Here is a 14,119-nt window from a genome sequence, read left to right as displayed (position 1 = left end):
CATTTAAAACAAGAATTGTTTGTCTTAAGTGGTCAAAATAAGAGACTTTTTTAGAAGTGTATTTATCAAATGGTGAGTTCTAACTTTTACCCATTTCATAAATATGCTTTTAAAAATCCCATAGGAATGAATAGAACATGGGTGCATTTATGTATTAAGCTCTAAACTCACATTTTGATAAAGCTGCCCCTTAATTTACAACCCACATATGATTAGGAATAATATGAAATTCGGCTGATTATGGTTTAGCCTAAATGCTAATATAAAGCAATCTATTTTCTTGCTTTACTGCTATTGCCTGCTCTGTTTTCTTTCTAGGAACAGCTTTATATATATGGGAAAAAACAAGGTAGTTGTATGTCAGTACAATTTCTGTTCCCAGGCTCTTTGAGCATTATAATAACTGAGCTTTTTGTATTGATATTATGGGTGGGGGAATGGTGCAGTGACCAGCCAATAAAGGTACTAGTCTGAAAGCAGAGCAAAATATTCATGTGTCTCATTGGGCTAATGCCAGACAAGGCGTAGGTTGGATATTTTTAACAAGCGGAGAAACGCTTGCTGAAAATACCACCCTATGCCTCCTTCATGAGGCTGTACCCGAATGAATGGAATACGTTCGGGTGCAGGCACATGTAGCCGAAATATGTATAAAAATGCAAGACTTTCAAAACTCGCGTTTTTATGCGTATTTCCGCTGCATGAGCCTGCACCCGAGCGTATCTCATTCATTCGGGTGCAGGCACATGTAGGAGGCATAGGGCGGAATTTTCGGCAAGCGTTTTTTTGACATCAGCCTTAGTGATGTACATATATTTTTTGGAATGTATTTTAGTTCTGTAGGTAAGTCAGGGTTTCCTATCTGCCTTCATTTTGTATATTAATGTACAAATCTGGTGACTGGAAGGACTGGAAGTATAGGTAATGTTTTTAGCTATTTAGTATAGGTGATTTATATAGATTTTAAATCCTGTCATATGAGGTGCAGTCATGTGTCTAGATCTGTAAGATGCAAACAGACCACTGTTTATGGTTCACTATACACATATTTTCCTTGTTTTACAGTTGTGTCTTATATATAAATGGCTGTCAAAAAGAACATGGTCATTATTATTATTATTATTATTATTATTTATATCTATCTGTTGGCTAAAGTAACACTGTACAGCACTGCACACTCAGATGTAAAAAGTGTTAGTTTTAAGCATGAAATAAAGTTTATTGGGGAAGCCAAATAAGGACTGTGATTGGCTATTTGGTAGCTCCATGTAGACTGCTGGCCTGCAGGAGGCTCTGCTTGGAGTAAAACTGTGTCTCTGTGCTTCCAAAACTTATCTCCAAGCCAGAAATATAAAAATGGGCACTTATTTTAAAGCCACTGGGAGCAAGATCAGAGGGGTTGGTGAGCAACATGTTGCGCGTGAGCCACTGGTTGGGGATCACTGGTGTACAGTGTAAGGGGTACAAATATAGATGTGCTTAACTCCACTGACTGACATTATGCTAGCTCTTAAACCAGATACCTAACCCCAAGGAAACCAATTTTCCATGACCGCAAAATATAGTTCCTTGCATAAAATTGTCCCCAGTAATTAAAGAGTTATTATAAAATAAAACTGTCCATTCTAGGATTTGTAGAGTGAGTTTATTTGCCATTATTTCATCATCTGTAAAGGTATACCTCATTGTGGGCTGAGAAAAACAACTGCTGCTTATTATATTTTACCCATAACCCTTGTGGTATAACTCATATGACTGTGTTTAGAAAACTTTGCATAATTGGCCCAAAATGCCATGGCTGTCTCCTTAATGTCATATTATCTTTTAATACCCAAGATTAATGGTCTGTAGTGATGTCATCTGGTATAATCGGTGCTTAGTGATGAACTCAGTGTTGTAAAATATGAGAATATCAGAAGACACCTGGGAGTTCCGGGACCTGCATAAAAATGTGCATTTAAATGGTCACGGAATTTTTAATCACTATACAGGTAAGGGATCCGTTATCCAGATACCCGTTATACAAAAAAGCTTTGATTTATGGGACAGGCTCTGTGCTTTTAAAGGGAATGAATAAAGGTTTGTTTTAAAGACCATGGTCGTTCGGTGTGCTGATTGAAGCCGCATTTGCTTTGGATTGAAATTTGCTCCCCAGGCTACGAGTTCAGGGCTGGCAGCACCCGGACCATACATCGAATTTGGTGAGACCAATTTTGCTTACTTTCATTGGCAGTGTACATGTCGGTAGTGGGCCCGGGGTTTGTCGACCCGGGTCAAAGAACTTTTTAGGTACATCTTTAGTGGCCTTTGATTTTTTGCAGACTTTTATGTTCCACTGTTACTAGTTATCAGTGTGTTTACTTATTCATTTTAGGTTTGCTAAAAACCTTCATTTGTTGTGTACCTTTGATTTATGGGACAGCCATCTCTATTTAAATTAAATAATTGTAACTTTTAAAACAACTTACTTTTTCTCTACTAAGATATAATTAATCCGTATTGGTGGCAAAACAATCCTATTGGGTTTATTTAATGTTTAAATGTTTTTTTAGTAGATCTAAGATATATAGAGCCAAATTACAGAACCTCATCTAGAAAACCCCAGGCTGAGCATTCTATATAACAGGTCTCATACCTGTATTTTAAAATAGTATCTTATTCTACATATAGAATCAAGACATGTAAAAATACTGTTGAAATTATAGATTTAGTAAAATAATGTTTTTCCTAGGATAAAGGAACCATGTTGTAAGTCCCTGAGAAAGAGCAAGACAAAGTTGGTTGTACCAATAACAAAATTCTGGTTTGAGGGAATAAGGGGCATTCAGTTATTTCTGTGGTATAAAAACTAACACAAACAAGAGCCTGAAATCCATTCAAACCCAATAAGAGCATGAGGGATTTATTTGGCCCTAGAAAGAAAGTAGGAGCATTAAATACCTCTTGCAACTTTATAAGAAAAATTATCACTCTGATTCTTATACAACAGTTTAATTTTTTTAAAAAACTTTAACAGTTGATTTTGGAACTATAAAGAAACCAACTGAAAGACAATGATTTTCCCAGTCATGGACAAATGTGTTTCCTTGGGTTTATATATCAGCTATCATAATGTCAGCCAGTGGAATTAATATAATCTACAGTATATCTGTACCAATTACTCTGTATACTCTGTATTACTAACAGTATAACTGCAAGTAATCATTCGTTTTCGTCAGTCATTTATATATAATAAAACAATGAAAATATGATTGTACCAGCCCAAAAAGAGTGTTCTGCTTTTATATTAACATTCCAGGAACATGGACTGGATCCTTCTTTACACTATGGAGTCTTTGCATACTATGGAATCATTGCCTGTTAGGAGCAGGATGTCAATACAGTTGGTTACTTTGTTGCACAACTTGCTTCTAGACCAAGCTAGCTTTTTCATTAATTGTGTTTGATCTTAACCCATTCCCAACCTTGCTTCTTGAATAACCCTTGCTAAACCTTATTCCATGGTGTAGACCCCAGCCTGGACTTGACAAGGTTTATGGCTTCTCCCCTTGTACACCAATATTTTGCACTTGGATATTTTGCCTTGATCACTGCGTACATCAGTTTGCATTATCGACCCCATATTTTTTTCTGTAGTGTTATTTACAGGTACATGAAAATATATGTACAAATGACACACTGGTCAGAATTATCCAAACTGGAAAAATACAGTAGTCTTAACGTTTTGCACTTTCTCTTGCCTGGAAAAACAAGTAACCTTTTGACTAGATCAGGTAATAGAATTGTAGGCAAAGTTGCCAATATTTTTGCCATAAATTACAGTCCACCTTAGTATTGCCAAATGACTTCGGCAGCAAAGATGCAGACAGAAAACAGCAACCATCAGATCTAATCTGGACTGGAGAAAAGACAACATGAAACAAAAGCATAATAATAATTATAGAGACATTTTACTGGTCTGTAGTCAGAATCTGGAGCAAATGACTAGCAAGGTAGAACTTTAATTGCCGATGATGGAGATTAATTAATAGGGAGAAACTGAATATAAATGCCTGACCCATACTGTAAGGGCAATGGCACAAAGATGGTCATTGTGAAGCATTTTTCATCTTGAACATGGCTGTTTGCAGTTTGAATCCAGTGTGGCCACTTCTTAAATATATTTTATGTTAAATTTTGTAAAGAATTTTGGTCCACTAATGTAGCATAAATTTCCTACAGCTAATATTTAATTCTAATCTTGCTGTTATTGCACATTTGCTACTTTGCCCTGTTGTACCCAGGTATTATACACATGTAGTTTTATGCATACATTGAATTAGCTTGTACAAGTACATTCTGTGCCTTCAGTTCTATGACTCCGGAGGAGCATGGCGTTGGTTGTTTTTAAGGGGGATTTTAGACTTTTATGAGTGTTATTATTGTTAACAGTGTGGAGTTTGCTGAATGGGAATATTCTATATTTTCTTTTTTGGACAGCTCGGCACTGACCTACCATTGCTATATTTGTTAGGACCATAAGCTATAGAGTATAAACAAGCCTTAATACCATCAAAAATATGGCTTCACTCGGCACAAAACGTTAGCTTTACTACTTATAACAATTATTATAAATAAACAGACCTCACCCACGATCGTTATAAGTGCCACATTAAACATTTACCTTGGAGTATTCCCAGCTTAGATAGGACAAAAAAATTAATGGCGACTGCTAGTTTTATTTTTGATGATAGTGTTATTTCCCAGGAAGCCCATTCTCATGGGTGCTATGGTTTCCGAAGAGAAATGACACGTAAGTATTAAACTGTTTATTTTGGGTGCTCTGTTTTGCCCATTATGACTGGTATCATCTATAAAAGGCATTTAATGGGTCTGTGTTCCATGCTGTAGGTCATGGATTGCCATGGTCTGAAGTCTGAGACGTCACTGTGATATTTTCTTTGTGACAGATAGAATGTAGGATAACTATTAGTAGATTGTTCAAAAACATTGGCTCTGCATCTGCCCAGTGTAATGATCCTGGCCCGTACCTTAATTTCTCACAGGAACATTTCCATGCAGGTCATTAGAAATGAAATACTACATTACAAGATGTAGTTTCCTTATTAAGAGAGAGGTTTTCACTTGCAAATCCCTGTATGAGTCAAATAAAATCTGTTTTAAATACATTCTATGGTTAATCCCAAAATAGACATACAGTATGTGGCCCATTTTTAGGCATGCCAACCTGCTTAATATGAATGTAAATTTTTTTTTAAATGCTTATAAGTATTAGAATCAGTCTGCCAGTCTATCTGGCTGTCTCCATATATATTTATTTACTTTATTTTACTTTGAGAATCCAGTCCATGGCCATTCTTTTGCCATTATGTGCTCTTTAGTGGCAATAACATCACTAATCTGCTTCTTCATATACAGAGAGATCTGGAGACTAATTCAGAGTGAAAGGGAAGGCCAGGAAGAGATTGGACCAATACATAACCTGTAGCAACCAATCAGACATTTGCCCTTATCTTCTAACTTGTAGTAGACCATTCAGTACTATTTTCTGCACGATTGCTATAGGGGACCTCACAGGTGCAAAGTGTCCCCCAGAAACACAGAACATTTTGTATACACACATCATTTTAGTATTAGCTTTGATCCACCCACTGATGTATGCACACAGCTAATTCTTTTATTCTTAGCCTTATATTTACTAGCCCCCAAGGAGAACTCCAACCAAATAATTATGAACCATATTTGGTTATGAGTGAAAGTACTTTTATGCAAATTTCTAATTTACATTAATTAACATTTGTAGATAATGTTAAAGTTATTGTAAATGTAATTGGCACAGATACTGTTTTCCAAAACAATCCGATATATGGTTCAATATAAACTGCACAAAAAGGGGGGTTGTGGGAGCACTCCAAGTAAAATATACAAGTACAATGGAAGTGCAACTGATCTGGGCAAATTAACAAAAGGGTGAGTATTGATCAATGTGCATTCCCTGCTCCACCGTTTCATTAATAATTTAGTATCTTTGCAAGTGCAGCGGTTTTTAGTTACAAAATTATGATCATAAAATTGGCAAGCCACTATACCACGTCAAGGTGAAACCCATGTGGTGGTCCTAACTACAGTATTTACCTCTGGTCAAATTTTTTGTAGGCTGGCACCCCCATGCAATATAGATAAATTTCTTCTGACCTAGGCATTGGTCTCAGTCTCAGTTATAGGATTGATCCTCCCCCAATTATCTTTTGCCAAGACCCAAGCATTGGTTTCACAGGCTTAATCCTTCACCGCTTGTGCTACAACCACATTGAAGTTTGGCCATACTCCCTGCATACTCCCTGTCCCTGATACAGAAAAAAGAGGGGGGTTCCATGTAGTTGAAACACCCTCACACCAGTCCCTTTAATAGTGTTCTTTTGCTTTCAAGATTGGTGTTGTCTGGGTGGTCTCACTTGGGGAAAGAATTAATCTTGTGAAATCAGTCTTGACAATTTCTTTCCTTCTAGAAGCTAATGGAGAGAAGAATCAAGGCTGTGACTGAGACCAATTCCCAGGTCAGGATACACTTTTCCCAAGAATCGCAGCTGTGCAGGGAGGTGCCAGCCTTTGAAAAATAAGACTGGAGGCAAATTGTTAAGACCACCATATGGGGTTTTCATAACACCTCTTGTTTTAGAATATACATGCCATTGCAGAGATACTAAATTACTTCTGAAACAGGGTCCCAGGGAATATGCATTGACCAAATCTCTTGGCTAAACAAATGTCTGGCTGGTTGCTATAAGTAACTGCTGTTGGTAAGTTGCACCTATGGTAGTAAAAAGGAGGCCACTGTATAGCACCTAATTGGGCATTAGTTAAACCGCTCTGTCACACCTAGTCCTGAAACTCAATTGGAAATTCCATTGCCTCTACTGCCAGTCAGACTCTAACAGCTGCTAGTTTTCTTCTGTTATTTACAGCAAGTTGCCCAACAGAACTTGTTTTTCACAGCTGGGTCAATATGAGCAGAGCAAAGCAGATAAGCAACATCTTAGGGGACTCGTTCCTTATTCGACAGTCCCCACACTACTTTATGTAAATACTTGTTTATGGTGTACTTTCTTGGAAAATGTTATTTATAGCTTTTTATTGGAATTATTTATACAACATGAGCAATTAGTTAACCTTTTTCATTCTTACAGTATGGGACCCCTTTTCCCAAGTTCCAAATCAGTGACACCATACATCATACATGAAAAAAAAAGCCGTGTCCTAGACTTTCCATGTGTCCACGTGGAGAAGTTGGAACAGTAGAACCTGGGATCTATAGGTAGTTTTGTTCATGAAATATACCTTCAACTAACAAAGCACTTTAAGTAGGGAACACAAATACAAGGGGTATCTGCAGCATACATGTGCCACTATGTTGTCAGAATCATTGCATTGTTTGCGGTGGTGGGAACAACTTCCCCTTTAGTAGCATTTTCAGGGTGGGCTACCCCAAGAGCCAAAAGACTGTTGAAGGTTTCTGCTTTAAATTATATTGCACAATGCAATAATATTGTAAGAATATGGCATCCAATAACATTATTAAATAATTCATTCCTAAAAATTACTTGGCTTTTTTTCTGGTATTTTAAGTCACATATTGCTGTGGTTTTTCATCCACAAAGTAGTACATTTTTGGCACTTCTAATGGAGAAAACATCAAATCCCATTTATATTCCGATTCCAAGTGACATTCTCATTTTGCATGCAAATCAGTGGGGAATACATATTGCTATTAGAATCCCACAGGCCTCACATCATCCCTCTTTGATCCATTTGCAGCTGGAGCTGACTCTGAGATGGTTTAACCCCATTGAGATTTCCTTGTGTTGTTCTGTTCACAGTTGCAGGGTGAATATCAGTTTATAATGTACAGTATTACCCAGATAGACAGTCCATAGGGGGACCAGCGATATGTCATGGCAGTGCACACATACCTCCATACTGTATGTCATAAAAGCCACTAAGTTTGCCCAGGAGCAGTAACACATAGCAACCAATAAGATTGTTTTTAAACAGGTGACCGGTAAATGCTACCTGCTCATTGATTGCTATGGGTTACTACTCCTGGGCAAACTTAGTGCCTTTTATTACATATGGAGGTATGTGTGTAACTGCCATGACATATCGTCGGTCCCCCTATGCCATTTATTACATAACCCCAAAAGAGTCAGTTGCAACCTATTGTGCACCTGTGTCCCGGTTATATAATCTCCACTCTTTACAGCTTAGAATGTATCAGTACATGTTTATTTCCTAATAATGCCTTTTTCAGACTGTATATGAAATGTATTTTGAAATATAGACCATTACTTAAATTACTGCCATGGCTCTCCTTCTCATCTATTTCTGAGGCAAAGTACATGTAGGAGGTGCCATCCAGGAGTGCAGGGTATCAGTGTGCTCCAAGTCAGTGCACTCATCTAGGACATGTTAAATAGAGATGTGGCGAACTGTTCGCCGGAGAACTAATTCGCACAAAAATCGGGTGTTCGCAAGTTCGCAAACTTTTAGCGATGTTGGGTTCGCCTTAGCTGGAGCCAAATTTTGACCTCTCACCCCAGAGCCAGCAGATACATGGCAGCCAATCAGGCAGCTCTCCCTCCTGGACCACCCCCGGACCACTCCCTTCCATATATAAACCGAAGCCCAGCAGCCATTTTACATTCTGCCTGTGTGTGCTTGATGAGTTAGCATAGGGAGAGAGCTGTGCAGGGATTTGAGGGAGAGTTTAGGTAGCTTTGCTGACTAGTAATCTACTTTCTACTGCTCTGTATGTAGCTGCTGGGGACAGCTGTCCTGCTGATCTCATCTGCTGTAACCCAATAATCCTTGTAAGGACTGCTTTTATTTTCTGATTACTGTTACTCTTCTTTTCATTGTGTACTGCAGCTCCGTCTGTGTGTGTTGGAGACAGGTGTGCTGCTCATAGTAGTGCACTAAGCACCAACCACACATAAACATCATTTTTTTTTATTTGTGTTTTTTTACTTTGCTACTGTAATTTATAGAGCCCAGTGCTATTAGTCTAGCTGTGGGGGACTGGTGTGCTGCTCCTAGTAGTTCACCCCCAGCACCAACCAGAGATCACTTTTTTTTTTATTATTAATTTTTTTTAATTTAAATTTCTGTTCTTTAATGTGTCCAGTGCTGTTTGCTGTTGTTCATAGTAGGGCACCAAACACATTACACATAGTAGTGACATTGCATTGCAATAAAATCACCTGAGCAATGTTTTTCCACCAGCAATAATATATTCCGTATCCACTACTGCTGCGTTTTGTCTTTGCGTGTGAACCGGCTGTAACCTTTACACGACTTGATTGGCATGTAGACGCCGGAAGTTTGAAAGCAGTTTATTACACAAGTTTAGAAATGTAGTGTGATTTCTGCCCTTTACAGCTCAAAACGCAACGCTGTGTCAACAACGTATTTTTCAGAGACATTTTTGCCCTTGATCCCCCTCCGGCATGTCACTGTCCAGGTCGTGGCACCCTTTAAAAAACTTTAAAATCAGTTTTCTGGCCAGAAATGGCTTTTCTAGCTTTTAAAGTTCCCTTCCCATTGAAGTCTATGGGGTTCGCAAAGTTCGCAAAAGTTCGCACTTTTTGGCGGAAGTTCGCGAACGGGTTCGCGAACTCTTTTGTGAGGTTCGCTACATCTCTAATGTTAAAGTAAAGGGTAGCAAGTTGGGGGACTTTGTCTTATGTAGTATAGTGCTGTAAGCCATGGAAGAAACCACATCAGCCTTAAGTGCCTTTTTTCAAGGCTCTAGTAAAGTCCAGCTATACATTATTATTAAATATGCCCTGCTGATTGCTAATTATCTTTGTAGCAAACTAATGTTATAGAGCAGTGCTGTCCAACTGGCGGCCCGCGACCCCCATCTGTGTGGCCCCCCACCTGTCTGGCTGCTTTGATGGCTTACCGTTGAGCAAGCATTAAATGGTATCAGTACTGAGATTAACTGGCCCCCTGCATGGTTCTCACCTCAAATTCAGGCTGTAATCCCTCTGTATTGTTTAAAAATGTAATCCCCTGTGTTTTTCACACCTTTTAATCTCTGTATTGTCCACCCCCTGCAGTGTTCACACCTCAGGCTCAGACTGTAATCACTCCCATTGTTCACTTCCTCACACCTCAGACATAGGTACTGTAGGCAGAGTATGGCACACACAGGCAGCATAGGTCAGGGAGGGTATGGCACACACAGGAAGGGTAGGGCAGGCAGAGTATGGCACACACAGTCAGGGTAGGGCAGGCAGAGTATGGCACACACAGTCAGAGTAGGGCAGGCAGAGTATGGCACACACAGGCAGGGTAGGGCAGGCAGAGTATGGCACACACAGTCAGGGTAGGGCAGGCAGAGTATGGCACACACAGGAAGGGTAGGGCAGGCAGAGTATGGCACACACAGTCAGGGTAGGGCAGGCAGAGTATGGCACATACAGGCAGGGTAGGGCAGGCAGAGTATGGCACACAGAGGCAGCATAGGGAAGGCAGAGTATGGCACACACAGACAGCATAGGACAGGCAGAGTGCTGCCTGTGTGTGCCATACTCTGCTTGCCCTATGCTGCTTGTGGGAGGTGAACCTGGCAGGGGTTTGTTGTGGGAGTTTGTTAGCAGTTGGAAATAGCCATTAAATGGTCCCTAAGGTTTGTAATTATGTACTGGGGGTTGCTCTGCTATCCACAGGGGAGGAGGAGGCGGCATATGGAATTTAAGGGTATATCTTAATATGACATAATTCTTTCACATATGAATGACAGTTGATATCCCCACAGTAAGGACCAAGCATTTGGGATTTTGCTGTGCTACCACCATTGTGATAAAATAGGTGTGGTTTGAAGTGGGTGTGGTTTCAAAAAGGGGAGTGGTCAAAACTGGCTTCAATTAGCGGCCCTCCACCATGTATGCTAGAGAAATTCCGGCCCTCGGCACTGTAGAAGTTGGACAGCACTGTTATAGAGCACTGTGCACATGTGTTGTAAAGCAGAACACACCCTGTTTGTTCATAAGAACTATGGCTTGTCCTAAGTCAAAGCAATATGACACAGGAAACAAACCCAGACCTCACAGAATCAAATCCTATTTTAGGGTAAAATTCATTTTAAAGGAAGAATAAAACCCCAAAAATGAATATGGCAAAAAAATGCCATATTTTATATACTGAACTGTTGCACCAGCCTAATGCTTCAGCAATAATCCAGGATTTTAAACTTGTCACAGAAGTTCCCAATCTTGGAAAGTGTCTGTGACACTGACATGCTCAGTGAGCTCTGAGCAGCTGAAAGCAGAAAATTAGGTTTGTCTGAAATATAAGCTGATGGCTGGTTATTACATTCGGATGCTAATTGTTCCCGAACTGCAGTAATTGTCTGTATTGATTACGAGTCAGCCTTATACTGGGACATTTATATTCTATATATACAGTATATTGTCTGTCTCTCCATAAGCTCAGGTAAGTGACTGCAGCACAGAGCATGTGCAGGGAATCAGCAGAAGATGGGGGGCTACTGGGGAATCTTTGGGGGCACAGATCTTCCCTGCTAAAGGGCTGGGGTTGCCTTGGGCTGGTACAGAAACCCTAAACATAATGTATATAAATATTTCTACCAAGTTCTTTAGTTAAACTCTCCTTTAACTATGACAATGGTATTCAAAGACAAATTTGATAATGATCTTTCCATTATTTATATATGTTTAACATTATAATTGAATTCATTTATTGTCTGTACCCTTCTAGCTCTGCAATTGAAACTGTTATGTGTTTGTCCCATGTACTCTGGATATGAGACAGCGGTTGAAGGGAGAAAGTGAATTATGAATAAGAGAAGTACTTCATAGAAAGATCATTCAAATATTAACAATAAAGAAGCAACCTCAGTATAGCATTTCTGGATACAGTTATTGGGTATTGCTGACCCTGGCAGCCAACATAGCATGATAATGTCAGATTTAAGAGAAAAGCCAAATAAAAAGAAAAAAGGAATAAAAGAGAAAACCCAACAGCAATTGCAGAGTTATATTCTCATATTACTGTCTACTTTGGAACAGAAGCTCCAGCCTAAAGGTTCAGCATTTGAGTCAGGCCTTCAAAGTTGTGCATCTCTAATTTTGTTAGAAGTATCTGCAACACTCACATGCTCAGTGGGCTCTGGGCGGCTGTTGAGAACCTAAGCTTATGGGTTGTCGCAAATTATCAAGTAGAAAATGAGGTTTGTCTGTTATATAATGCGATTCCAGAGGGCTGATATTACATTCTGATGCAAATTGCACTGGTTTCTGAGTTGCCATATAATAAAAATGTGAATTAATTACTTGCAGTGTGACATATAAATTCTATATATACAGTCATATATAAACACTGGGCAAATTTGCACCTGGGCAGTTAGCTATGGCAACCAATCAGATGTTTGATTTTATTTTTCTACCTGCAGCTGGCTCAAAAAAACTGTTGCACTGAGGTTACTGCCCAGGTACAAATTTGCCCAGTGTTTATATATGAGCCCCACTAGTGTTATTGTTGGTCCCTAAGCTCAGGTAAGTGACAGCAGCACAGAGCATGTGCAGGGAATCAGCAGAAAAGAAGATGGGGGGCTACTGGGGCATCTTTGGGGCACAGATCTTCCCTGCTAAAGGGCTGTGGTTGCCTTGGGCTGGTACAGAAGCTCCAAATCATAACTTGCTGGTTACCATAATGCACTAAACAATAGCTGCAATTTGTATCTGCTTCAGTGGCATTTCTTGTTTGTTTGTGCAAACTGTTATGTTGTTAGGGACTCCTTATTTTGTAAAGAACTGGGAAGGTGATGACCCTGTATAAATAATAATAATAAATAATTCCCCTGTTGTTTCTCCTACAGGAGTTTGTTCACTATGTTTCCAGGCATCTGCTCAACATCTTGTGTTGTGTCTCAGAGTGACTCTAAATAATGTCCAGCTGTGTGAGGCAGAGCACATGGCGTGAGACCGTAGCAGTCGGCTACAGAGAGATGTTTGGGGGGAATGATACAGGATCCGGGAGTGCAGTAGTTTCAGGGGTCTTGAGAAGTGGATCTTCTCTCACTGGATCACCCCTCCCCAGAGCAAAAAGGAAGGAGGGAACAAAAATACAAAGGACAAGTAAAACATTAAAACAACAAACAACTGTTTAACATTAAAAGCACTGTTAGTAATAGAGATAAAATACATAGTTGCAGTATATAGCCAGATTGCGGTTGGTCAGTAAAGCAAATGTAAGTGAGTGCTAGCACTACAGTACCAGAGTTTCTCAGCTTCTGTAAGTGATACTGGTAATGTACTTATATAATATGCATAGATAGATTATATGTAGTCTATTGTATAGTGGATGGTGGACTATCTTAACATTTTCTTTTATAACAGTTGTTGTGGTTGTGATTTATCCTAACAAGTGTATTTCAGATACTGCAACATATTGGGTTGTAAAGGTTAGGTACTTATGCTCTTCCTCATAGCTTCACAGTTTAATATTGAAAATTACAGAAACTAAACTCAATGCAGGGTTTTGTATTTATGTATTTAGGTGAATCTCCTTAAACCTAATCACCTTTCACTTTCTGTGTAGTTACTTTGGGATGGTTTGTAAGTCAATGACCAGGAGTAGCAGCACAGAGACTCTAAGTCAGGGATCCCCAACCTTTTATACCCGTGAGCCACATTCAAATGGAAAAAGTGTTGGGGAGCAACACAGGCACAAAAATGGTCCCTGATGGTGCCAATAAAAGCAATAATTGGCTATTCAATTGCCCCTATGTGGACTGTCAGCCTACAGGTGGCTTTGTTTGGCATTATATTTATGCAACCAAAACTTGCCTCCAAGCCAGGAATTCAAAAATAAGCACCTGGTTTGAGGCCACTGGGAACAACATCCAAGGGGTTGGGGAGCAACATGTCTTCTCCTGAGCCACTGGTTGGGGATCACTGCTCTAAGAAGAGGACAGTCATAGATGAAAAAAGATGTGGAGATCCAAAGGCAATGATCTTTACTCTAATGCGCCAATGGGCCTTATACTCAAGGTACTTCATTTAGCTTAATTGTTCTCATTCTTTAGCTGTTCCTT

Source organism: Xenopus tropicalis, chromosome 5 (genome assembly GCF_000004195.4).
Source record: "Xenopus tropicalis strain Nigerian chromosome 5, UCB_Xtro_10.0, whole genome shotgun sequence".
Lineage (NCBI taxonomy): Eukaryota > Metazoa > Chordata > Amphibia > Anura > Pipidae > Xenopus > Xenopus tropicalis.
This window is presented reverse-complemented; position numbering follows the sequence as displayed.